We start from the raw sequence: 25976 nt of genomic DNA on the forward strand, positions 1-25976 counted from the left end.
TTTCATAAGTTTATCTTGTCTTAAAGCTGCATAATATTCCATTGTATGTATATACCATAGTTTGTTTAGCCATTCTTTGTTTCCATCTCTTTGCAATTGTAAATAACGCTGCTATAAACATTGGTGTGCAAATGTCCGTTTGTGTCTTTGCCCTTAAGTCCTTTGAGTAGATACCTAGCAATGGTATTGCTGGGTCGTATGGCAATTCTATATTCAGCTTTTTGAGGAACCGCCAAACTGCCTTCCACAGTGGTTGCACCCTTTGACATTCCCACCAACAGTGGATAAGTGTGCCTTTTTCTCCGCATCCTCTCCAGCACTTGTCATTTTCTGTTTTGTTGATAATGGCCATTCTGGTGGGTGTGAGATGACATCTCATTGTGGTTTTGATTTGCATTTCTCTAATGGCCAGGGACATTGAGCATCTCTTCATGTGCCTCTTGGCCATCCGTATTTCCTCTTCTGGTAGGTGTCTGTTCAAATCTTTTTCCCATTTTGTAATTGCGTTGGCTGTCTTTTTGTTGTTGAGTTGAACAATCTCATTATAAATTCTGGATACTAGACTTTTATCTGATATGTCATTTCCAAATATTATCTCCCATTGTGTAGGCTGTCTTTCTACTTTCTTGATGAAGTTCTTTGATGCACAAAAGTGTTTAATTTTGAGGAGTTCCCATTTATTTCTTTCTTTCTTCAGTGCTCTTGCTTTAGGTTTAAGGTCCATAAAACCGCCTCCAGTTGTAAGATTCATAAGATATCTCCCTACATTTTCCTCTAACTGTTTTATGATCTTAGACCTAATGTTTAGATCTTTGATCCATTTTGAGTTAACTTTTGTATAAGGTGTGAGATACGGGTCTTCTTCCATTCTTTTACATATGGATATCCAGTTCTCTAGGCACCATTTATTGAAGAGACTGTTCTGTCCCAGGTGAGTTGGCTTGACTGCCTTATCAAAGATCAGATGTCCATAGATGAGAGGGTCTATATCTGAGCACTCTATTCGATTCCATTGGTCGATATATCTATCTTTATGCCAATACCATGCTGTTTTGACCACTGTGGCTTCATAATATGCCTTAAAGTCAGGCAGCGCGAGACCTCCAGCTTCGTTTTTTTTCCTCAAGATGTTTTTAGCAATTCGGGGCACCCTGCCCTTCCAGATAAATTTGCTTATTGGTTTTTCTATTTCTGAAAAATAAGTTGTTGGGATTTTGATTGGTATTGCATTGAATCTGTAAATCAATTTAGGTAGGATTGACATCTTAACTATATTTAGTCTTCCAATCCATGAACACGGTATGCCCTTTCATCTATTTAGGTCTTTTGTGATTTCTTTTAGCAGTTTTTTGTAGTTTTCTTTATATAGGTTTTTTGTCTCTTTAGTTAAATTTATTCCTAGGTATTTTATTCTTTTAGTTGCAATTGTAAATGGGATTCGTTTCTTGATTTCCCCCTCAGCTTGTTCATTACTAGTGTATAGAAAAGCTACAGATTTTTGAATGTTGATCTTGTAACCTGCTACTTTGCTGTACTCATTTATTAGCTCTAGTAGTTTTGTTGTGGATTTTTCTGGGTTTTCTACGTATAGTATCATATCATCTGCAAACAGTGATAGTTTTACTTCTTCCTTTCCAATTTTGATGCCTTGTATTTCTTTTTCTTGTCTAATTACTCTGGCTAGAACTTCCAACACAATGTTGAATAACAGTGGTGATAGTGGACATCCTTGTCTTGTTCCTGATCTTCGGGGGAAAGTTTTCAATTTTTCCCCATTGAGGATGATATTAGCTGTGGGTTTTTCATATATTCCCTCTATCATTTTAAGGAAGTTCCCTTGTATTCCTATCTTTTGAAGTGTTTTCAACAGGAAAGGATGTTGAATCTTGTCAAATGCCTTCTCTGCATCAATTGAGATGATCGTGTGATTTTTCTGCTTTGATTTGTTGATATGGTGTATTACATTAATTGATTTTCTTATGTTGAACCATCCTTGCATACCTGGGATGAATCCTACTTGGTCATGATGTATAATTCTTTTAATGTGTTGTTGGATACGATTTGCTAGAATTTTATTGAGGATTTTTGCATCTGTATTCATTAGAGAGATTGGTCTGTAGTTTTCTTTTTTTGTAATATCTTTGCCTGGTTTTGGTATGAGGGTGATGTTGGCTTCATAGAATGAATTAGGTAGATTTCCCTCCACTTCGATTTTTTTGAAGAGTTTGAAGAGAATTGGTACTAATTCTTTCTGGAATGTTTGATAGAATTCACATGTGAAGCCGTCTGGTCCTGGACTTTTCTTTTTAGGGAGCTTTTGAATGACTAATTCAATCTCTTTACTTGTGATTGGTTTGTTGAGGTCATCTATTTCTTCTTGAGTCAAAGTTGGTTGTTCATGTCTTTCCAGGAACCCGTCCATTTCATCTAAATTGTTGTATTTATTAGCGTAAAGTTGTTCGTAGTATCCTGCTATTACCTCCTTTATTTCTGTGAGGTCAGTAGTTATGTCTCCTCTTCCATTTCTGATCTTATTTATTTGCATCCTCTCTCTTCTTCTTTTTGTCAATCTTGCTAAGGGCCCATCAATCTTATTGATTTTCTCATAGAACCAATTTCTGGTCTTATTGATTTTCTCTATTGTTTTCATGTTTTCAATTTCATTTATTTCTGCTCTAATCTTTGTTATTTCTTTCCTTTTGCTTGCTTTGGGATTAGTTTGCTGTTCTTTCTCCAGTTCTTCCAAGTGGACAGTTAATTCCTGCATTTTTGCCTTTTCTTCTTTTCTGATAAAGGCATTTACGGCAATAAATTTCCCTCTTAGCACTGCCTTTGCTGCGTCCCATAAGTTTTGATATGTTGTGTCTTCATTTTCATTCACCTCTAGGTATTTACTAATTTCTCTTGCAATTTCTTCTTTGACCCACTTGTTGTTTAAGAGTGTGTTGTTGAGCCTCCATGTATTTGTGAATTTTCTGGCACTCCGCCTATTATTGATTTCCAACTTCATTCCTTTATGATCCGAGAAAGTGTTGTGTATGATTTCAATCTTTTTAAATTTGTTAAGACTTGCTTTGTGACCCAGCATATGGTCTATCTTTGAGAATGATCCATGAGCACTTGAAAAAAAGGTGTATCCTGTTGTTGTGGGATGTAATGTCCTATAAATGTCTGTTAAGTCAAGCTCATTTATAGTAATATTCAGATTCTCTATTTCTTTATTGATCCTCTGTCTAGATGTTCTGTCCATTGATGAGAGTGGTGAATTGAAGTCTCCAACTATTATGGTATATGTGTCTATTTCCCTTTTCAGTGTTTGCAGTGTCTTCCTCACGTATTTTGGGGCATTCTGGTTCGGTGTGTAAATATTTATGATTGTTATGTCTTCTTGTTTAATTGTTCCTTTTATTAGTATATAGTGTCCTTCTTTGTCTCTTTTAACTGTTTTACATTTGAAGTCTATATTGTTGGATATTAGTATAGCCACTCCTGCTCTTTTCTGGTTGTTATTTGCATGAAATATCTTTTCCCAACCTTTCACTTTCAACCTATATCTATCTTTGGGTCTAAGATGTGTTTCCTGTAGACAGCATATAGAAGGATCTTGTTTTTTAATCCATTCTGCCAGTCTATGTCTTTTGATTGGGGAATTCAGTCCATTAACATTTAGAGTTATTACTGTTTGGATAATATTTTCCTCTAACATTTTGCCCTTTGTATTATATATATCATATCTGACTTTCCTTCTTTCTACACTCTTCTCCATGCCTCTCTCTTCTGTCTTTTTGTATCTGACTCTAGTGCTCCCTTTAGTATTTCTTGCAGAGCTGGTCTCTTGGTCACAAATTCTCTCAGTGACTTTTTGTCTGAGAATGTTTTAATTTCTCCCTCATTTTTGAAGGACAATTTTGCTGGATATAGGAGTCTTGGTTGGCAGTTTTTCTCTTTTAATAACTTAAATATATCATCCCACTGTCTTCTAGCTTCCATGGTTTCTGCTGAGAAATCTACACATAGTCTTATTGGGTTTCCCTTGTATGTGACGGATTGCTTCTCTCTCGCTGCTTTCAAGATCCTCTCTTTCTCTTTGACCTCTGACATTCTAACTAGTAAGTGTCTTGGAGAACACCTCTTTGGGTCTAATCTCTTTGGGGTGCGCTGCACTTCTTGGATCTGTAATTTTAGGTCTTTCATAAGAGTTGGGAAATTTTCAGTGATAATTTCTTCCATTAGTTTTTCTCCTCCTTTTCCCTTCTCTTCTCCTTCTGGGACACCCACAACACGTATATTTGTGCAGTTCACATTGTCCTTTAGTTCCCTGATACCCTGTTCAAATTTTTCCATTCTTTTCCGGATAGTTTCTGTTTCTTTTTGGAATTCAGATGTTCCATCCTCCAAATCACTAATTCTATCTTCTGTCTCTTTAAATCTGTCATTGTAGGTATCCATTGTTTTTTCTATCTTTTCTACTTTATCCTTCACTTCCATAAGCTCTGTGATTTGTTTTTTCAGTTTTTCTATTTCTTCTTTTTGTTCAGCCCATGTCTTCTTCATGTCCTCCCTCAATTTATCGATTTCGTTTTGAAGAGGTTTTCCATTTCTGTTCGTATATTCAGCATTAGTTGTTTCAGCTCCTGTATCTCATTTGAACTATTGGTTTCTTCGTTTGACTGGGCCATATTTTCAATTTTCTGAGCGTGATCCGTTATCTTCTGCTGGCGTCTGGGCATTTAGTCAGATTTCCCTGGGTGTTGGACCCAACAGGTTGAAAGATTTTTCTGTGAAATCTCTGGGTTCTGTTTTTCTTATCCTCCCCAGTAGGCGCTCGTGGCACATGTTTGTCTACAGGTTCCACCAGTGAAAGGTGCTGTGGGTCCTTTAACTCTGGAAAACTCTCACCGTAGGGGAGGTTCGGCAGCCGAAGCGTCTTGGAAGAGTGCCAGCCTGCCCGGGGTTCCGAACGCAGGGAGGGTCGCCGGCCACCGCAGCACGGGAGAGCACCCGACCGAATTTCCTAGTCGGCCCGGGGCGCCAAGCGTGGCGGGAGGGCGCCAGCTGTCGCAGCCCGGGAGAGTGCACTGTTCCCAGGCGGACCGGGGAGTCACGTGTTTGGAAGGGACCCCCTGGTCACCATTCTCCGCAGTCTGGGGATTTCCGACCCAACTCTCTCAGTTGGTCCGGGGGGCCTCGCATGGTGGGGGCACCAGCCGCCGCGGCCTGAGGGGACCGCCTGCCCAATTCTGCCAGCTGGCCTGGGAAGGAGGAAGGGAGGGACTCCGGCCGCTTGCCGTCCCGCCCGGGAAAGCCCGCACCCCTTGGTGATCTCACCGGAGCTGGTTCTCCCAGACAGTCAGCCATTCCAAGATGGGGTATGCCGTCCCTTTGATCTCCGTCGTGGCTCCGGGAGCTGCTCTGTATTGTCTCCACTCCCCCAGTTGCTGTTGTGGAGGAGGAAAGGTGAGGGTGGCAAGGCTGTCGAGGCCGGTGGTGGAGGAGTTGGTGAAGATGGCCAGGCAGAGGGGAGAGGAGGGCGGGCGGGTCGGCTGCTGCGGGGCGTGGGCGCCGTGCGGCGGGCCAGCGGACAAAGAAAGAGGGGTTCTTTCTAGCTATTCTAATACACTATAAACTAAAATGAAATATCCATGTAATGAGTTAGTAGTCATATCATTTGTTAAATCTTAATTTCTCAGTTACACCACCTCCCTCTCAATTGATAATTCCATTTTTCTTCAGGGATATCTGAGCAGTGACAGTTTTAACTTCTTCATGTTGGAAAGAGTTGACTTTATGGGCTAGAGGAGTGAAATTGGTTGATATTCTTGGAAAGGCTGGTACCTCTGGGATTCAGGGATTTGGGGGACATAGGCACAATTTGGAGGCCTTATTTTCTGAGAAAAATAACTTAGTAAGAAAAACTTTTATAGAGTCTTAGATAGAGCCCAGGGCACCTTTAGGTTTGGAGAAATGCTGAGTTGGGACTTGATATACTGTGACAATTTGAATATCTGGGTGAAGCTTGCATAAAAGTAACCTGAAGAATGTCCCATTGACTCTATTTGAAATCTCTCAGCCTCTAATCTTTACTTTGTTCCATTTCCTTCCCTCTTTTGGTCAGGAAGCCATTCTCAATTCCATGATGTCAAGGCCAGACACAGCCATAGGAATCATATTCCATGTTGTCAGGGAGAGTTACATTCCTGGGAGTCGTGCCTCACATAGGAGGAAGGTGGTGAGTTTATTTGCAGAGTTGTCTTAGAGGGAAAGTTCAGATCTGAGTAGCAAAAGAAATTACCTTGGGTTGATTATAAGCCTCAGTTATAAATAGGCTTAGCTTTGCCATTGCAGAGATAAGTTTTAAAAGGGCATACCTTAAGGCTAAGGGCTTGGCTTATTGAATTGGGAGTCCCTAATGCTTGAGAGAATATCAGGAATTCCTCAGGTAGGAAGTTTAATAGTTCCACATTTTTACCCAGTCCATCAAAAGGTTTTTGCAAATACTATTTTCTTCTTTTATTTTCTGCTCCAAATGCTCTGGTATATATCGGGGTATTACATTAACCTATACAGTATAACAAGCTCTCATTCCCTATTCTAGTTCCTTGTAATTAGGTTGTTTAGATAAAATGACCAGAGAGGTTAAATTGAAAAGTGTGCTACAGAAAATTTAAATGGCCTTCATTCACCTACAGGCAACAGTACAGGAACCTGTGGTCTATCCTGATGGAAACCTCAGAGAAAAGGATACTCTAGACATTCTGTGGTGGAAATTCTGGTCCATCGCCTCATGTTCAGATTCCATTGCAGCATACTCCTTCACGTTTTAAGCTCAGCTCTTAAAACAGCAACTGTCTCCAAGGAGTCCTTTCTTCATTTGAAAAGATGATGTCAATGTCAGTCACTTTGTTTTATACCACATGAGTGTAAACTTCACCAACATTTGCAGTAACATTGGTATCACTTATATTTCTAATCTCTAGCACTCTATACCTGAGAACTGAGAGCCGTTCCTTAAATATTCTCAGGATTTCAGCACACCCAAGTGCTGATTTTTCCTTGGGCTTCACACTGGAACACATGTGTACAGCCAGGAAAATGTACCTCTCCTTGTCTCTCCCCATCTGACATCTCAGTATGAAGCACTCATCCTGTTGTACGTGCTTCCTTGGAGTGAACCTTCCTCCTATGATAGATGGTGCTCTGTCTTAATTAAACTATAAACTTTGCAGATATAATGCTTTATTGCAGTAGAACCTGAGCATTGCTGTACTTTTCTAAGGACTGTTCTGAAGTTTCTCAGTGGTGGGACAAGTCATTAAGTGGCATCATTCTAATTGCACATATTTTCCTTTGCAACTGTTTGAACTTTCTTCTCTAGTAAATGGCTCAGATATGATCTCTTTGGCCACTAACTTTGTTCCTTAGGAATGGCCAACCATGGTGGGATATGCATTCTCCTGCTAGATTAGGGATTCTCTGTGAATTAGGAAGATTTGCCATTGTGAGACCACAATGATATCTCTATTTTCTTGTTTAATTTAGACTATGGGGAATAAAGAATCATCAAAGGTGCCATGATTTAACAAGTTGCCAATACTTCAATATTTTGAAATGTACAACATTCTAAATTATGGAACAAATAAAAGCAAAGTAGACAGAGTTCATTGTACTGATTTTGCATGGCTAGTCAGGGGCAGAACCCTGTCCTCACAGACACACAAGGGCTCAGATTTAGAGAGTGACCTAATCTCCATGTAAGACTGGAGGTACTAAAATGTGTGTGTTGATACATTATTTCTAAAGTGTACACATTTAAAACACACCACAGTATTGTCTTCTTTTGGGTATTGCTTTATTGATTTGTTTGTTTACTGTATCAGGTGGCAAAAAAAGATATATTTTTATGCAGCCTCAACCTGTCCAACCCTCTTGGAAACCCAACATAAGCCATAAAGTTCAATAGTGCTTACCACTTTGAAGCTGGTACCTTTGGGGAAGGAGACACACTCTGGGACAGGGGAAATTCCAGAGGGAAAGTCATAAGGAACACACTGTTCCTCACAAGAGGACCTCCCCTTTCCTGTATCTCTTTGGTGCATTATTTGACAGTACCTGATGCTGGATTTAGATCTCTCTGAGCTCTGGATGCCCACCTGGGAACTGACTCATGGCAGAGTCATCTTCCCCCCAAGTTAAATTCTTTATATCCTGATATTTGTGCCTCTCATCCATATACCAGATTGACTGACACTGGGTATTTCAGTGTTGGCTTCAAGATACAGTTCAGCCTCCTGAAGCACTCTGGATACAGCCAGTGTGAAGAGGAGGAGACCTCACCCCTCTTGTGGAGTGTCTGGCCTTTGCAATGCTGCATTGCATAGATCTTTTGGATGTGAAAGACTACAGACAGGTGCCAGGTACATGATTTGTGGGCAGGATGGATTCCTATGCTGCCTCTGCCTTCCATCATCCTCTAAAACTGAGGAACCCTAGACTCTGTCAGGAGAGCCTGACCTGCTGAAGGTTTTGAAAGTGACTTAGCCTAGACTGTCAGTGAGTGAATTTCTATGCAAGTTAAAAACAATCTAAATCATTGCATGCATGTGTCTGTGTGCATTGAAAAATAAATACTAGTGGAAGTAACCTTTGTAATGAAGGATTGTTTTCCCCCTTTTGCATTCTTTCATGTTAAAAATAAACTGCTGATTTGGGGGAGCAGCTATTAGTGACAGCATACTGGACCAGTCATCCTAGGTCTGGCTTGGTTTCTTCTCACCTATGTGGCCTGGAAATGTTACTCATCTATAAAGCTTAGGTTTCCTCATTGTAAAGTGAGAATTAACAATGCCTGATTTTTTATGGGGTTTTATTTCATTTTGAGTATTCATTATCAAAGTAATATAAATTCCCCCAGAGGCAGGCCACCACCTGCCTTGTCAACCAAGGTAACCTCACTGCTCATAACACTGCCTGACATGTCATAGGCCCTCAAGATCCAGCAGCTGAAAGAACAGTGCATTATAAAGGTAAATCAAAACACTTAGAATAATAGATAATAAAATACATTTATACCTAAAAAATAACAAATACAGTATTCAGCTAGCTTTAAATGCTTCCTGAAGCTGTGGTGGATACCTGCTTGAATACTGCTATTTGAAAACTATAAATAAACTCTCTGTGATATTTTGACTGACTTTCCAGTAGAGGGCCTTCTGAGTTGCAAAGTATACGACAGAATTAATCATGAAAGTAAAGTCTCTATATTTTAAATGAAGAGAGGGTTTACATGATTTAGGTATTAAACAGTAATATATGCTATAGTTAGATGACAGTGTGGTAAAGGCTTTTATTCAGATTATTCACCACACTTTAATTTCCTAATAATTACTAGAAATGGTATTTTCCCTTTTGAGTATCAAACCACCCAAGAAGCTTTCTGTTTTTCAGAGCAGTCTGAGATTCTTCACAGCACTTTACTTCAGGAGGGAATGCATTCATATCAGACGCCAGCCTGCTAAAAGATCTAGAGTTTCTCCAGGAAGAATCAGGGACATGACGGGGCCTGTTGCAACATTGCTATTGTTTCAACCTGGCCTGGGCAAAGGTGGTAGGAGACAGCGTTTCACCTCTACACTGGAAAAGGTGCTGCCGGCCATTATTTCAAACCTGTAAGGATAGAGCATAAGTGAAGGAGAATTAAAACTGCAGAACTTCTTCAAGGTTCTGGAGACAATTAGTTGAAGGACTGCATTGCTGGACAGGCCAGGATTGCTCCCCTATGTGGACTCACTGGAAAAGATTGTGACACCCTACCTGATCACCTTTTCAGGGAAGTTTTGGGGTCAACCTGCACCTCTTTTGTGGGTCTCCGACCCTGCTTCGGCTGGGGTGACAGTCCTCCCAGAATTTACCCTCCAGGTGGAAGCAGTTAGAAACATGAAAGAAGTTTAAAAATTTGCAGAGCAGAGAATCTAGGACAAAGTCCTGCTGGCTTCAAACACCAGGGAGAGGGAGACCCATCTGATGTAAAGAAGAGCAGACAAACCAAATCCTGTCAACTGGGGAACCCCAAATAGTTAACAAGGAAAAGTGTAGAACCAGAAAGACAGAGAAAACCTGCACAGGGCATCTCTAATTAATCCAGGAGAGATAATCTGGATATTATGCTATGAAATCATGAAGGATAAAAGTGAAATACTAGAAGAAAATGAATCAGAAAATAAAACTAATAGAAAAAGCTCATACTAATTATATTAATACTATTCATTTTTAAGGCGTGAGTATATATTTTGGATAAAATTATTCCAAATTTGAAAACTCACCAAAAATAATACTCAGACAAATTAAATTTCAGCTTTTGTAGCACTCACGCTGAACCAAAAAATAAATGTCCTGGGTAGAAGACACACAGTGGGTTGTAAATAAGTTTGGAAGATGGGATAAAGGGAAAGTATGTGAAGGTGCTATATGAGGAGGGATTAGGTAGAAGACCCACAGTGGTCAGAGCCGCAGGATGGCATCTGAGATTTAGGAATCAAGCATTAGGGGAAAAAATCTATTGCATGAAAATATATTGACAAAATAGAAAAAATTAGTAAAAATTATTTGAAGTTGTTTCCTCTGGGAAGTGTATTCTGTAGTGAGGAGTAGTGGGCTGTGGGGCCATCATTTTACCTTGTGGGATGTTGACGTTCATGATATTTGAATAAAAATAAAGTGATTTAAAAATTATGACAAAGTTAAGAATTCAAATGTACTCAAATTATTCTATTTTGAACTACCATGAAAATTGTAAGAAACCAATGTAACATCAATTGATACTCCATTGTCTGTGGTCTCTGATGACCTGGGAAGGAAAACTTGGGATATCAAATAACTTCTTAAATGTAATTTGCATTCTACCTCAGAACAGCATATTATACTGATTTCATGGTGTATACATTATATTAGTAGTTTAAATTTATCCAAGGTAGAAAGTAAAATCGATGTAATTGTAATTGCTAGTGAAATCGCCATTGCAATGACTCCGTTCATTGGTATTTTACACAGGGTTGTCTATACAATGTTCACATAGGGAGTTAAGATAGTTGCAAGATAAGGAAATAGATGCACAGACCTGTTATGGCTGTCATGTCTCATGACTGTCAATGCAGCATTTTTTTGATTATCCATGTTCAATTTTTTTTTATGGACTAATACCTTGTCACATGATATCATTTAAAGAAGAGGTGAATCTGCCAGGGAAGCAGCTTCAGCAACTAAATATCTGTTTTAAGGTTTAAGGAGAAGAGGATTTTTTCTCATGCAAAATAAATCCCATTATGTTAATTTACCCATGTCTTCATAAAGTCCCATATTCTCAGTTGATGTGTATTTTAGAATGAATTGAGAGTCTGTATTGAATAGAATTCATTTCTCCATGAATTAATATACAGATTCAATGCAGTCTCACTCAAAACACCAATATGTTTTGGCAGAGCATTTGGAAACTGAGTCTAATAATTATATGGAAGCATAATCTGCAAGAATTCCCAAGTTATGCTTTGAGGAGCAAATATTTTACAGGTAGATTAGTTAGTCATTAAGCAAGATCTAGGCACAAGAAGAAGAAAGGACTAAACCATTGATGGCTAAAGGTCCAGGAAGTAATATGGACTAATAAAATGATGACAATAATGTTGGGTAATGTTCTTCATTACTAAAAATATTGGCATAATTGACAGCAGAGAGGCAGAATACAGAACATATAAGTCCAAGAAAATTTCCTTATGAAAATGATGATCTTTGCCTTGAGAAATGTAAGAAATGATAAACTGTTCAACCAAGGAAACTTATGTGAGAATAGTGGGTAATGTATTTTAGAAACAGGCAATTGCATAACTGAAATTGAAATTGTGTAAGTTTGAACAGGTTATCATTTGTTCAGAAACTTGCATTTAATTTTGCATGTAGAGAAAAAAAATGCAGGTATGGTGTGCTGGGATTTGCTCCTGGAGATGTAGATAATGGAGATAATTATGCACTACACTAAGAAAAGTGACATCATGAAAATTAATTTTAATTTTATTACTTCAGAAGCAACTACAGGTCAATCTGCATTTAAAGAGAAACAAGATCACCATGGAATCATGCTTGGAGTGTACAATCAGTGTAACACAGTCATGACCAGATTCCACCAAGACTCCATCAAAGAAAATTTGAAAGATGAGGGGCACTTGCAATGGAAAAGGAGGGTGAGAACATTCAGACTTCCCCAAATGTTGCTGCCATTGTGTTCATTATGGAAATGAAGAGATGGGGTTTCTACTCAGCTCTTGGTCACACTGGATCATCAGAGCCCAGGGGCACCAATGCTTGCCAAGTAGATTTACAAATCCCTTCGTGACAAATGGTCTATTTCTTCTTCTTTCATTCATAGTCTCTGTCAAATTTGGGTCCTCATATGTCTTTGAAGATTAAAAGAAAATGGAAATGAAATGATTTCTATTTTTTTCCATATCCCATATCCCTTTCTTAAGCATTGTGCCTGAAATTAGCATCTTATATGTTCCTATAGCTCACTCATTAAAACAATGTAAGTAGATAATTAAAGGGCCACCTGAAGTGCCCCACTTCTTCTATTGCCTAGTTGGCTCCTCCACAGCCCTAAATTTTGAGTCCAAAGTAGATCTGTTAATAAATCAGTTCCCCAACATTCACCCAGATAAATCCTGGTTCCCTTTCAGGACATAAATTTGTCACATTTCCTCTATATTGGTGTAAGTAATTCTAAATCCTTGATGAGCTCTCTGATTAATCACTATATATATGTATCAGCTCACCCAAAATTTAGGAAGAAAGCTATATATAAACTTCTTAAAGGCACATAACAACAGAAATAAATAAAGTATTCTTTCATTTTCAAATACACACTGTCTTCCCTAAAACAGTTATTCTCTATTATACTAATGTAATGATATTGAGAGGTACACTAAACATAATAGAGTTGTTATGCTGAGTGGTAACTCCAAGTTATGCAGTTTCCATTTTCATTTCAACATATTAATAAATATGTTCTTTAATAAATATGTTCTTTATATTGATGGGGAAAGTCAGTACAAAGCAAACACAAAGTATGACATAAGAAGAGAAAATTGTTTTTTAGTTTCATTTTTAATCATTTATATGTTTTCCCTGTCTTTAAACCTGTAATAGAATTTTTCTTGATTTTAAGCATGACAGAATGGTCATGCACCTGCATCTTGGAGACTAATAAATAAATTGTCTAACCATTGACAGAACACATTTGCTGAGTCACTTGTCTCAGAGCCCCCAAAACCTCCTTGTTTCTCAAGCTGTAAATAACAGGGTTGAGCATGGGGGTGAGGATGATGTAGAAGACAACAAGAACCTTGTCCTCTGTTGGAGAATGGAGGGATCTTGGGTGCAGATAAGTGTAAGTAAAGACCGCATTGTAGAAAGTCACCACAGTGAGGTGGATACTACGTGTTGAATATACCTTCTTCTTCCCTTCCAGTGACTGCAAACAGTGAATAGCCAGGAGAATCTGGCCATAGGAACATGTGATGCCAGTGAAAGGAGGCACAAGGAAGAAGGCAGTGCTCACAAACACTGTGTACTCATAGACCCAAGTATCCATGCAAGCCAGAGTCAGCATGGCTGGTTCATCACAGAAGAAATGATTTATGTCCTTGAACCAACAATAAGGGATGTGAAGTGCATATGCAGTGTGGGCACAGGCATTGACAGAGCCCATTATCCAAGAGCCTGTGGTCATCAGCACACACATAGCTTTGCTCATATGAATGGGATAGTGGAGTAGTACACAAGTTGCCACATAACAGTCATAGGCCATAGATGTCATGAGCAGAGCTTCAGCACCAGCTAAAGTCAAGAAGAAACTCTGAAGCCCACATCCAGTGAAGGAGATAGACTTGTTTTCAAACAGATAACCAGAAGCCATCTGCGGGACAATGGTGGAAATGTAATTTAGGTCAACCAGGGAGAGCTGACTAGGTAGGAAATACATGAGAACGCAGACATGGGAATCCGAGAGGATGAGGAGGATCACAGAGGAGTTGCCAATCATAGCCATTAGGAAAATTAGAATAAGAGGGAAGAGGAATAGGCCAATTCATCATTAGTGGAAACAACCTCAGTAAGATTAAATCAGTTCTTTTATGATTATAATTCTCCATGGAATATTCATTGGATTATCTTAATGGAAGAGACAATATATACAAGGAAAATAAAGAATAGTGAACTGTTTAGTTAAATTTTTAAAAAAAGATTCTATGTTTAGTCCAACCACAGAATTTCTAAGAACATACACAGCTCCCTAACTGAATCATTAAATTTCCCTATTTTGAACAAGAAACCACACCCCTTTACACAAAGATGCAAGTTAAAAGTACAAGTATTTACCTTCAAAATATTTTGTAACCAAGAAGCAATAAAATAAAATATCCGTTACCAATTAAGAATGATAGATGATTTTCTGTCTGTCGTTCAAAGATTGAGAAGTTCAAACATTGTACTTAAACACAGTATATACAAATTGGGAATCAGTTCCCATGAATAAATGACTGATTCATTGTACGGCATATTCAGGATTTGAGTAGCCACACAGAACTGCAACTTATTTCTCATGAGAAGCAAGACCTATTTCTTGAAATCACTATGCCAAACATGACAATTTAAAATTCATTTACCAGTATTTGGCTTTGGATCATAAATGTGTGACTATTTGTTGCCTACTCTTATCAAGTGCAAATTCTACTCTTAATTTTTGATTCCTCCATTAATTGTCCTTTTATCTTCCCAACTCACTTGCTTGCTTTTTCATAGGAGAGACTTGTCAATAGACCTTCTGTAAGGCACATGCATTTTAGTCCCCATGATACTGCTCAAGTTTCCCCAACTATGAGGGGTAAAATATCTTAAATAATTTAAGGTCTCATCTCCCACTTACTTCTTTGTGTGTGTGTGTGTGAATTACATACATATAAAGTTTGTACCAGTCAAAGGTAAAAGTGATAGTTTGATTACACATATTTATTATTTATTACTACTTTTTAGTGTGAAAACACAACTAAAATCATGGAAATGGAAGAAAATATGTTGTTATTATCTCAAGAGAAAGGAAAGAAGAAGAAATTTTTGATGAGGGATTTCCATACATCTTGCTAATAGCATTTGAGTGGAGGAAGGTTTATTCAATTAATGGAAAAGAAACTGTCATATCAAAGAAATCATGAAGGTGGTTAAATTGTTTTTTGGAAGAAAATCTTAGAGTACTTCAATTGTTCCATAAAACTTCCCTGTTTGCTTGGGACTAATGGAGTTCCTAGGGTGTTGAGATTTCAAAATTGTTAAAATCCCAAGCAAACTGGGCTGAGCCAAACATTGTATTACTGAAATATTATTCTAAGTACAGTTGTGAGAAGTCTTTTGAGGAAGCCTCCACCATGAAGGTGAGAAATTTTAATAAACTCGCATAGTAAAAATTGACTAAGAATACAAACAGAAAGTATGGGAAAAATACTCTTAAAAAATGGAAAGTAATGTCTTGTGAGACTCAAAAGAAATAGTAAATCTGCAGAATAAATATCATTTACTGCTTTAAAGCAGTACCATGGAACAAGAAAGTGCCCTTGAAAATTAGAATATACAGCTGATAGAAATTATTGATTCAGTGATTTGATTCAATGACTTAAAAGACATTACATATGACTGTCTATGAAAGTAAAATAAAATATAGAGAATGAGGAAAAAATGAAAAATTATAAAATCAAGAAACCAATGCAGAAGTACAAACAGATGATCCTAGCAGTTCCCAAAATGTATAGAAAAAATAAGGAGATGAAATTGTTAATATTTCTCTGAATGGAAAAAATAAGCCAACATTGAAACAAAATGCAAATAATCCAACAATGTGATTGACAGCTATGTTATTGCATGATTTTTTCCTTGGAAATTCCAAATGCCTTCTTGAGGGCATTGTCTCGATAATTCTAAATATCAGGTATAAACTGCATATTATGAAATAAAAATAAAAATTAGCCCATATTTAAAATAACAGCTATCAAGTTTCATCATGATTAGCCATGGCATGGTACTTTTACATATAAACAATCAATTCTAGAAGACAGAGCACAGAAGTAAAAGTCCCACAATCCAAGTGGGACATAACTGTATGGAGAGAATGTATTGAAGGAGTGATATATTGGTTGTGATTCTGAGGGAGAACTCATCCACAATAACCTATGGTCAAGGATTTTGGAATCTGCATCAATCATATTTGGAAACATAAAACTAAGTATTGAAGAGGCAGTTAAATTAAAAAGCATTTGATACTTCTGTGTATGTGGGTATGGGTGTTAATGTGACCATTATTTTACATTGTGGAATTTTAATTCCATGTGTTTGTCTTTACTTGAATAAAATATTAGAATTGATTTTAAAAATAAACTTGTTTAGAAAAGAAACATTCAAATACACAGCTAAATTGAAAGATAAATGATATGTCCTGAGTCATCAGTGTTTATTCAATTAATTATTGATTATTGTGTAGTCTCTGATAAATTCCAATAACTAATTGAGGAAAATGAAAAGTTTTACTTGAAAGGTCACTTGAAATTCAGTGTACAGTATAGAATATTAAACTGAGATAAAATATATAACTTATATCAGTATGAATTATTGATACTATTGCCAAAATGATGTTTGAAATTACTTTTACTATTGCTGCCTGTTTGAGTTTGCTAGGGCTGCTATAACAAAGTACCAGAGACTAGTTGTATTAAACAACAGAAATATTTTTGTCTCACAGTTATGAAGACTAGAAATCCAAAACTAAGTTGTTGGTCTGACCTTGCAGCTCTTAAGGGGATAATCCATTCCATAGCACTCTCCAGGCTTCTGGTAGAGGAGCCGTGCAAATTTCCTCTACTTATAAGGTCACCAGTATTAGTGAATTAAGAGCCCATCCTTAGTCCAGTTTGACTTTAACTTAATAGCATCTTCAAAGCTACTGTTGCCAAATGAGATCACATTCATTGAGCCACAGGGTAGGATCTTTTTAGAAATACAGTTTAATCTATAAAACTGCCTGGAGAGTGGTATGGAATGGATTATCCCCTTAAAAGATGCAAGGTCAGGCCAACAACTTAGTTTTGGATTTCTAGTCTTCATAACTGTGAGACAAAAATATTTCTGTTGTTTAATACAACTAGTCTCTGGTACTTTGTTATAGCAGCCCTAGCAAATTCAAACAGGCAGCAATAGTAAAAGTAATTTCAAACATCATTTTGGCAATAGTATCAATAATTCATACTGATATAAGTTATATATTTTATCTCAGTTTAATATTCTATACTGTACACTGAATTTCAAGTGACATTTCAAGTAAAACTTTTTTTAACCTAAAATGGGCTTTCCATGGCAGAATCTCTAAAATAGTTAATGTTTTTGCTAATATTTTAGTTAATAAAAAGTCAGAGAATGTGGTAAAAGACTTTCAAGAAGATCAAAGAAATATTAAATGTTTTATCAACCTTAAAGTTGATCCTGGTATGGTAACTTTTCAATTTTACAATTTACACTCATCTTAAATTCTTAATATTATGTGATATGATTTCATTAAAATTTAAGATCTTCCTAATAAAGATTCATTCATATCCATTAATTGTTTTAATTTTTAAAGTGAAGAAAAATGTGCATGCACATTTCTGTTAGATTATTTTTGCTCCTTTTCTTCTGCTTCCAACCACTGTTAGTAACTAAATAACTATTTATATCATGTTTACAATATGTTCATATGTATTTCTTTCAATCACCCTAAAAATTCTGATAGCAGACGTCTTCCTTTGCATAGTTACAAAGTAGATGGACAAAGAACAAGACTCGGTATATGCCATTTCTAAACAGGGAGTGGGAAAGATGGGCTCTTATTGCCCAACTCCACCTGACATCCACAGCAGGTGTGTGTCATGCCTGAGAACAAGTTTTGAGGATGTCTACATTTGAGAAAAGTAAAGCTGGAATTCATGGAATTTAAGAGACTTTGCCTAAACCATCAGCTACTAAGATAGTCACCCATTATGAGAGAGAATGCATCAGAAATAAGGATGGCTCATTTTTATCCACACTAAAGTTCTTCAAAGTAGCTTTCAATATGAATTCTCTATTTTTTCTTTTTAATGCTATTTTATAGAGATATATTCACCTACTATGCTATCCATACAAAGTATACAACCAATGAATTCCCTGTTGATGCAAAGTACTACATGGTGGAAAATGTGTGCGAACAGTTATTTAATGACCTAATAAAATCATTTTAGTATTTTAAGTTGCACATGTTAGCACCTTGTCCTTAGAGTCATGCTTCCATATGTTTTCTAGTTTTACCATATTCTTACTTGTTCTGTGCAACAATTCACAAATTCCCAGTTTCAAATGAATGGGAGAGTAGAATCCTTATATCATCACTCACATATTATTGTTTCCTTGTGGTCTCTTTTTTTTTTTTTTTTTTTTTTTAAGAGGGAGGAAGGGAAGGAAAGACAGAGAGAAGGAAGGAAGGATGGAAGAAAGGGAAACATCTTTAAACATTTTCTTGTTTTATTGTATTTTGTTTGTTTGTTACATGGGCTGGGGCCGGGAATCGAACCGAGGTCCTCCGGCATAGCAGGCAAGCACTTTGCCCGCTGAGCCACCGCGGCCCGCCCTCCTTGTGGTCTCTTAATGGAGTCCAAGTCAGGTGTTGCTTTCAATAAAAATATCCCTTTATAGAAAGATAAGAACCCATTATCTCTGAAAACCATGTTGCATAAACATATAATCTGTCAAGAGGAAAAAAAATCTCTAATTGCTGCTCGTTTGGATGTAACATTTCTGTAATTACTTCCTTAGCATAGACTCATTTCTGTCGATTCCCCCTTTTGATGTTTTGAGGTAAGACTTGAGAAAATTTGCCCCAATTTTAGCATTCATGTTTTTACTATTGCTAGAGATAGTTCACATTTATTTTCATTGTCATGTAGTTGAAACTGAACTGCAAAGTTTCAAAATCATTTATTTGAGATCAAACAGTGACCTGGTATCAGAACAGTGGCTAAATTTATATTTTCTGGTTTCCATCCAGAGTTCTACCCAAACCATTCTGAAACTCCACTTCCCTTTCTTTTGACTATGACCTCTTAGACAGGAAAAATTCTTACCCGTAAATGACAAATTTTCCAGGGCAATTGCTTTGGTGGTTTAGTATTTTTAACCACCTCAGGTATATGTGCTGAAGGTTCTACTTTTCTTAAGCTTCTGGGAATGTAATCCTCTATGAGATCCCTCATTCCACCAAAACTTTCCTCAGACAATTACAAGATAAGAATGAAAAAGAAGAATTTAAAAAATCGCGTTTTATTTGAGTGCTTTAAACATTAAAAAAGTGGTTTTTGAAATTTATTATTTTATTTATTACTTAAAAATTATATTTCCAATTACATAAAATAATTCTATTTTCAGTTCTAACCAGGATGCCCTGGTTAGAGTTTGTACTTATGAATATATTTCCATAATATTTTCCATGTTAACATAATAATTTATATATTATATGAACACAAAGAGCAACATATAATTCTCTCTATATACATATATATATGTATAGAGAAAGAGAGAGAGAGCGACAGAAACAGAGACAGAGGGACATATATTACTAGAATATATTCTTTGAATGTGTGCCAGTATGGGAGATGGCTTGATATTGTACATTTCACAAGTAAACTGTACAGCATTTGGCTTCAAACCTCCGATCACATTTTAGCACTGCCACTTACTGGGAATTTGACTTAAGTCTAGTGAATTTAACCATCTGACCTAGTATTCTACAAATTGAAAAGGTATTATAAACGAAAAGAGGTAGTTCTTAGTGAGTACATAATACATTTTATGTATGTTATCAGTTGATGTGCTAGTTCTCGTATTGGGCATAATTTTGTCCCCCAGATGTCATTTGACAATGCCTGGAGTTGTAACTCTGGTTGACATAGCTGAGGAGTTCTTTGAATTGTTCACCTCGACTACAGTATCATTTCTTACCGTATAGTCAACCACATTTTGAAGATAAGTTAACATTGACTGAAACATAAATAATCACATGAAGTGGTTGCATGCAAACACTTAGAATATGAAATATATTTCAAACATTCTCTATCTCAGAGATTCAGCTCTATCTCAGAGATTCTATAACCTGCTCAAGCCACATATAAACCACCTACTATATGCTTTTCTCAAAAAACCCTTTTTCCTCAAGTACTAGAATTCTATTTTCTACATTATCCAATGTGTTAAATCTTATATATCTTTTAATCCTTTCAAATATACAACTGCAATTCATTTCTTTTGTCAGTCAGGGTAAAGAAAGTATTCTATCATATGTACTTTTATCTATTTCAAATCTATTTATATTTTGGCATAGATCACTCACTATTATCAAGTTTCAAATATCTATTTTTCATTTATGTGGCAACAGTAGTTCATACATAACATCAACCACTGAAGTATATTTGACTTCATCACTTTTGATTTTCACTCCGGAGTAGATTACTTGTGACTTGAAAAGTTCTTCCCAGAAAGGAAGAGAACTAATGGCTTAGGCACAAACAGAACTTTGTCTTAAAAAGTGCCCAATAGTCAGTTAGTCCTTGATTTTTATTTTTTAAAGAAATGTACATGGAAATTTTATACTCTTTAGCAAAATAAATATTTAATTTGACATATCTTTGTTAAAGACATTTGGGATTTTTCAGTCACTTATATTAGTTCTATAGAAAGACCAATTGTTCCTTACTTGTATCAAAGTTCTTCAAAGTCAGTTGTATGTTTCTTTCCCATAAAACTGAAACTTAGAATCAGCCTGTTTCATTTCATGGTAGCTCCAAATGATTCACCTGAGCAGACTTTGGCAAAGGCTTCTTACATAAAAGCACATCCTCACTGTCAGTACTGGTGTTGATATCATAGGTGTGTCTTTGGAGACAAATCTGCACCATTTACTGTACACTTCTCTTTTCGCATGTTTATTTAATAATCTTTTCTGTTCACTTGGCAATGCCCCAATGAGACTGGAATGATGGAAGATGAATCAGTATATAAGGTTGGATGGTCATAGGCCAGATCCAGGTTTGGAGGAGGGCATGTATTGGGGGGGTTAGAAAGGTTTTTACAACATTTTCAGATGTTTTCACAGGCTGGGAACTGTCAATTCAATGGGGAAAAAGACAAATATTTTTTCATTTCACTCCAAAAAATATTATTGCACTGAAATTTTCTATGTTTGTATACTCATATTCAATAAATGTATAGAAAAAGTGTGTCTTATCATAGTAGTACTTTTTAACTCATTTGCCAGCAACTGAATTGGCAAACACAGCTAGAAATCAAAATAAGATGGAAAGAGTATACTTTTAAAATATGCAAATATATTTGCATGTATTTACTTTGTTAAATCAATTTATTTTAAAATATATTAAATGTTATTGATTTGGCTGAAATGTTTAATGGTTCATGAACTTTTGATAACTTTTTCCTTTAATTTTTTGGTAAAATGTACTGTACATTTAAAGTTTTCCATTATGCTAGGAAAGATCAGATAAAATAATGTGTATTAAAAGGCAGTTGAAGTATTACTTACTATCGTCTATGATATTTTTAAAACATGCACTAATGTACTATTATGCACTATTCTAGATAATACCTAATTTTTCAAATATTTTAAATTAATAGTAATGTGTATTTACTGTAAACATTTTCAAAGTGAAAATGATTCAAAATTACTGGCATAAAGAATTATCTAAAATTAATGAAAGTACATTGAATTTGCAAAACAATGCTACATCAAAGAATGGTCTTTTGTGAAGGTTAAACACATGGTTTAGTAAATAAACAGTAAATCCTTGATAATCCAGAGCACAGTGTTTATTTATTAGTGAATAAAAAAAATTTATAATGAAAGGGAGACAAAAGCCCTTATTGATATGGGAAAGGAATTAGTACAATTTTCTACAGGAAAGTAAGATATTTTAGATCCTGAGTTCCAACTACCCCTTGGGGTGACAAATGTAGGTGTAGGGAATGGGAATGGAAACTGTAGATGTATTTGGTGAATTTCCACACCTTGGAAGCTCTTGTTGGGGTCTCAGAGCAGAATCAATCTCATGGGACCCACAATGACAAGTACACAGGTAGATTACCAGAGAGAAGTCTGCTCAGGATGGATGGCTGTGTGTTGAGTCAATCACTTTGGATAGCTTTAGAAATCAGGGTACATTAATCTTACTCATGAGGTAAGGCAATACACTGATGCATAGGAATTCCTTGACCTCATTGTTCCTCAGACTGTAAATTAGGGGATTCAGTGCAGAGATAATATACAAAGTCAACACAGTATTATCATGCTTAGTTGACTTGTAGAGTTAGGGTCTCATGTAAATAAAAATAGCAGCTCCATAAAAGAGTCCTGCCACAGCCAGATAAAATGGGAATTTTGGGCAAAAACCTTCTTGCAGGCTTCTGTGGATTGCATGTGGAGAACAACAGCTAGAATGAGTATTTAGGAAGTCATAATTAAGGAGACTGGGACCAGAGGCATTAACACACAGCAAATATACATGGCATACTCAAAGATAAATGTGTCAGCACAAGCCAAGTGCAACAGTGTTGAAGCTCACAGAAGAAATGATCATTCTCATGTGATTTGCAAAATGAGAAGGTTAGGGTAATGGCAGCCTGCATAAGCCCATCGGTTGCTCCCAGAAACCAAGACCACAAAATCATGCTCAGGCATAATTTCCAGCTCATGAGGATAAAGTATTGCAGTGGGTGACGTAGCAGTTGAAGGGCATGGCTGTCAGGAGGAAGGACTGCCCACCATCTGGCATGAGGAAGAGGATGATTTGTTATCCGCATCCAGCAGAGATGTACTTATTTTCAGTTAAAAAGTCAGCTGCCATCTGGGCCACAATGGTGCAAACCAGCATCATGTCCGTGAGGGAGAGCTGGCTCAGTAGGAATTACATCATGCGAAGGCTGGGTTCATTGTGAATCAGCAGAGTCATGAGGGCATTTCCCAGAACGCAACTGAAGACAACTGCCACAATACTGTGAATGTAATTAATGTCACTGAGTGGTACAAATGAAAGTCGTTAAAACAGGACCCTTGTGCTAAATACATATTATCAAATTAAGATATTTTAAAAATTACAAAGGGCATTTTTCAGATTTAAAAATTCTCCATTGGAATTACAGAAGTTTTGCAAACTCACTTGTATGAATATAATGAAACTGACATCAAATCTTTAATTTGCCATTTGCTAAATGGATTTTTTTTATATGCAGTATGGCTGGGATCACTTTTCATTTTTTTTCCATGTGAGTGTCCCATTATTGCAGCACCATTTATTTAATATTGTGCTTGTTTTTTGTTTGTTTGCCTGTTTGTTCATTTTTGGGTTGGGAAGTTCATGGGCCAGGAATTGAACACAGTTCTCCAGCATGGCAGGCAGAAATTCTACCACTGAACTACCCTTGCACCCCCATTTACTAAATGTTTTCATTTAGTAATGAAAGGTTACCATAAAAAGTGCTTTTCAAGGTGAGTATGGATTAAATGATACAATGGATAAAAAATAAAATTCTTGTCAAACTCCCACTTCTATTTAAATATGACTTAGTTGTTTCAGATACCAAAACATATGGACAGGAAAAAATGATTTCCACAGTTACTAATTAATATTTGTGACTGCTCTACATAATTTATAGTTAATATTCTTAGAAACAAGTCCAAGGATTTTGAACACATAATAGCTAGGTACTTGACAAGAGAGTTATACATCTAAAAAAATCCTTGAAAGCTTCCAAAATCATGAAAATTTTTGAGACAAAGATTTTTCTTTCCAAAGTCCTATCTTTCAAAAGATAAGACTTATTTTCTCATATTTAAACCTGTAAGTTCTGTATATGCATATGACAATAAAACTTAATTTTGAAATGTTTGTGTTGTAGTGTGATTTCAATTATACACCAAAAACAAAATGAATTTCTTAGAATCCTTTTCCCCCATGAAAGACTATATTCATTACACAAAATCATTCATGTAAAAATGTACTTTGCTGTAAGATTGTTTCCTCTTTCAGTCACAAAAATATATATATTTCCATAGGTTAAATTGACATAAACAAACACAAATATATTAACTTTCTATTTAAAAGCATGCTATATCTTTGTACACAAATATTTTGAGATAATGAAATAAACATTGTTTACTTTCACGCCTCACAAAACAAAACAAAACAAAAACAGAAGAAGTAATTAAAGCTTTTAAAGTAGATTTAAAAATTCTCTATAGGCGATAAATGATGGAGAAAATTTTTTGAGTGAATTGTTTAAAATTTACTCCTTTCATCATCCTCATCTTCTATTCCCTCATGTGTCCTGGCTTGCCGTAGTCTACCTTGTCCTTTGCAGGAAACTTAACTTAATGAATGGTGTAAGAGAATGTACACGTCATCACAGACACGTGACTTTTTTTTACATCTAAGTAAGGTCCAATTTTTGTGCAGTTTGTAATTTTAAAATGTCCTTACCTAGATTTAATCTACCAAGGAACAACCATTTTTATGCCTCTGTAATTCAGGTTGTATACATGCCTGTTAGTTCATGATGAAGAATATCTCCAGTTGTCACCCAAATATTAAAGTGAATTATATATAACATTCACATAAGCTCAATAAGTATGATTTTCCTTGCATGGTCATTATTTTCATATGCCCAAAATTCATTAGTGAAAATAAAATTGTGCTAATGGACACTCTCCATTACAGTTTCCCTTACTTTCAGTGACTTCTACCTCTTGAGTTATCAAATTAGTCAAAAGTTTGGGGCCTTCTTGGAAGGTAGCTTCTATACTCACAAATAATGACCATTGACCTGTAAGCTAGGTACAAGGTCAGTTTCCCTGCAAGTGTTTTCTATATATTGTCTTCAGAAAGCCAACCTAAGTTGTCTAAAAGTGTCTAAGAGTTTTATCTCTCTGAACCTGTATCTTATGAATAAGGTGAATATGAAGAGATGTGGGATTTTACAAGATCTATAGGAGATAATATGTAGTGACTATTTAATGGATATCTGAGTAAGAGTGATCATCGAACAGCTACTGTGAACTCTCCCATATTTTCATCACTGTCAGCATAATCAACATTATTTTTATTCATAAATTTGTCATCCAATAAGATTACATAGTGATGCAGTTTTCACAATTTCCCTGTACACCCTACCCTTTCGATCCTCACAAAAGTTCTTCCAAGTAGCTAGTGCAGAGAATTATTTCATGACAAGTTTGGGGATATTTGGAGGTAGTATAAAATAACTTGGTTAAAATCAGTGATAAAAATATAAAACCTTATAAATTGGTACAATTTGTGTTTAGTGAAAAGTGGACAACCATGAAACACTCACTAGTGCTTTGATTTCTTGTATTATATCCAGAAATACTTGTAAATTTAGAAGATTTCATTTCTCCACAGATAGGCAATTTTACCCATTCCCATTTTATCTTTAAATAAATTCCATCTTTATGTTTTCATACAAATTTAGAAATATAGATTTAATGTTTATAATAGTGATGTATTTAATGAGACAGATGAATTAGTATAAGCCAAACAGAAAGTAAGACACAGTAATAAGATAATCATGAATACCACGAATGACCCTTCAATACCCAGCAGAAAAACAAATGCAAGTAGACAATAGGAACTACTCCACCCAACAAAATTATTATTTAGAATTGGCACCCCTAAATATTAGATTTATTCACCTTATTTTCTGCATTATTCTTAGTAATCCAGTTAAAGCTGACTCCAGTGTGTGTCTGCAGTCTCCCCTACAGTGAGCTCATTTCCTTTCCAATAAAAGATAACACATATATG

General features: G+C 36.1%; 2 pseudogenes; both read right to left on the bottom strand.

Annotated features, from left to right (window-relative positions):
• Positions 1 to 13261: 13261 nt before the first annotated feature.
• Positions 13262 to 14195, bottom strand: LOC143685761 (olfactory receptor 2L3-like; annotated as a pseudogene).
• An 8271-nt stretch (positions 14196 to 22466) lies between these two features.
• LOC143685762 (olfactory receptor 2T8-like) overlaps positions 22467 to 25976 on the bottom strand; it is a 59722-nt pseudogene continuing 56212 nt past the window's right edge.

The sequence above is a fragment of the Tamandua tetradactyla genome, chromosome 6 (assembly GCF_023851605.1).
Source record: "Tamandua tetradactyla isolate mTamTet1 chromosome 6, mTamTet1.pri, whole genome shotgun sequence".
Classification (NCBI taxonomy): Eukaryota; Metazoa; Chordata; class Mammalia; order Pilosa; family Myrmecophagidae; genus Tamandua; species Tamandua tetradactyla.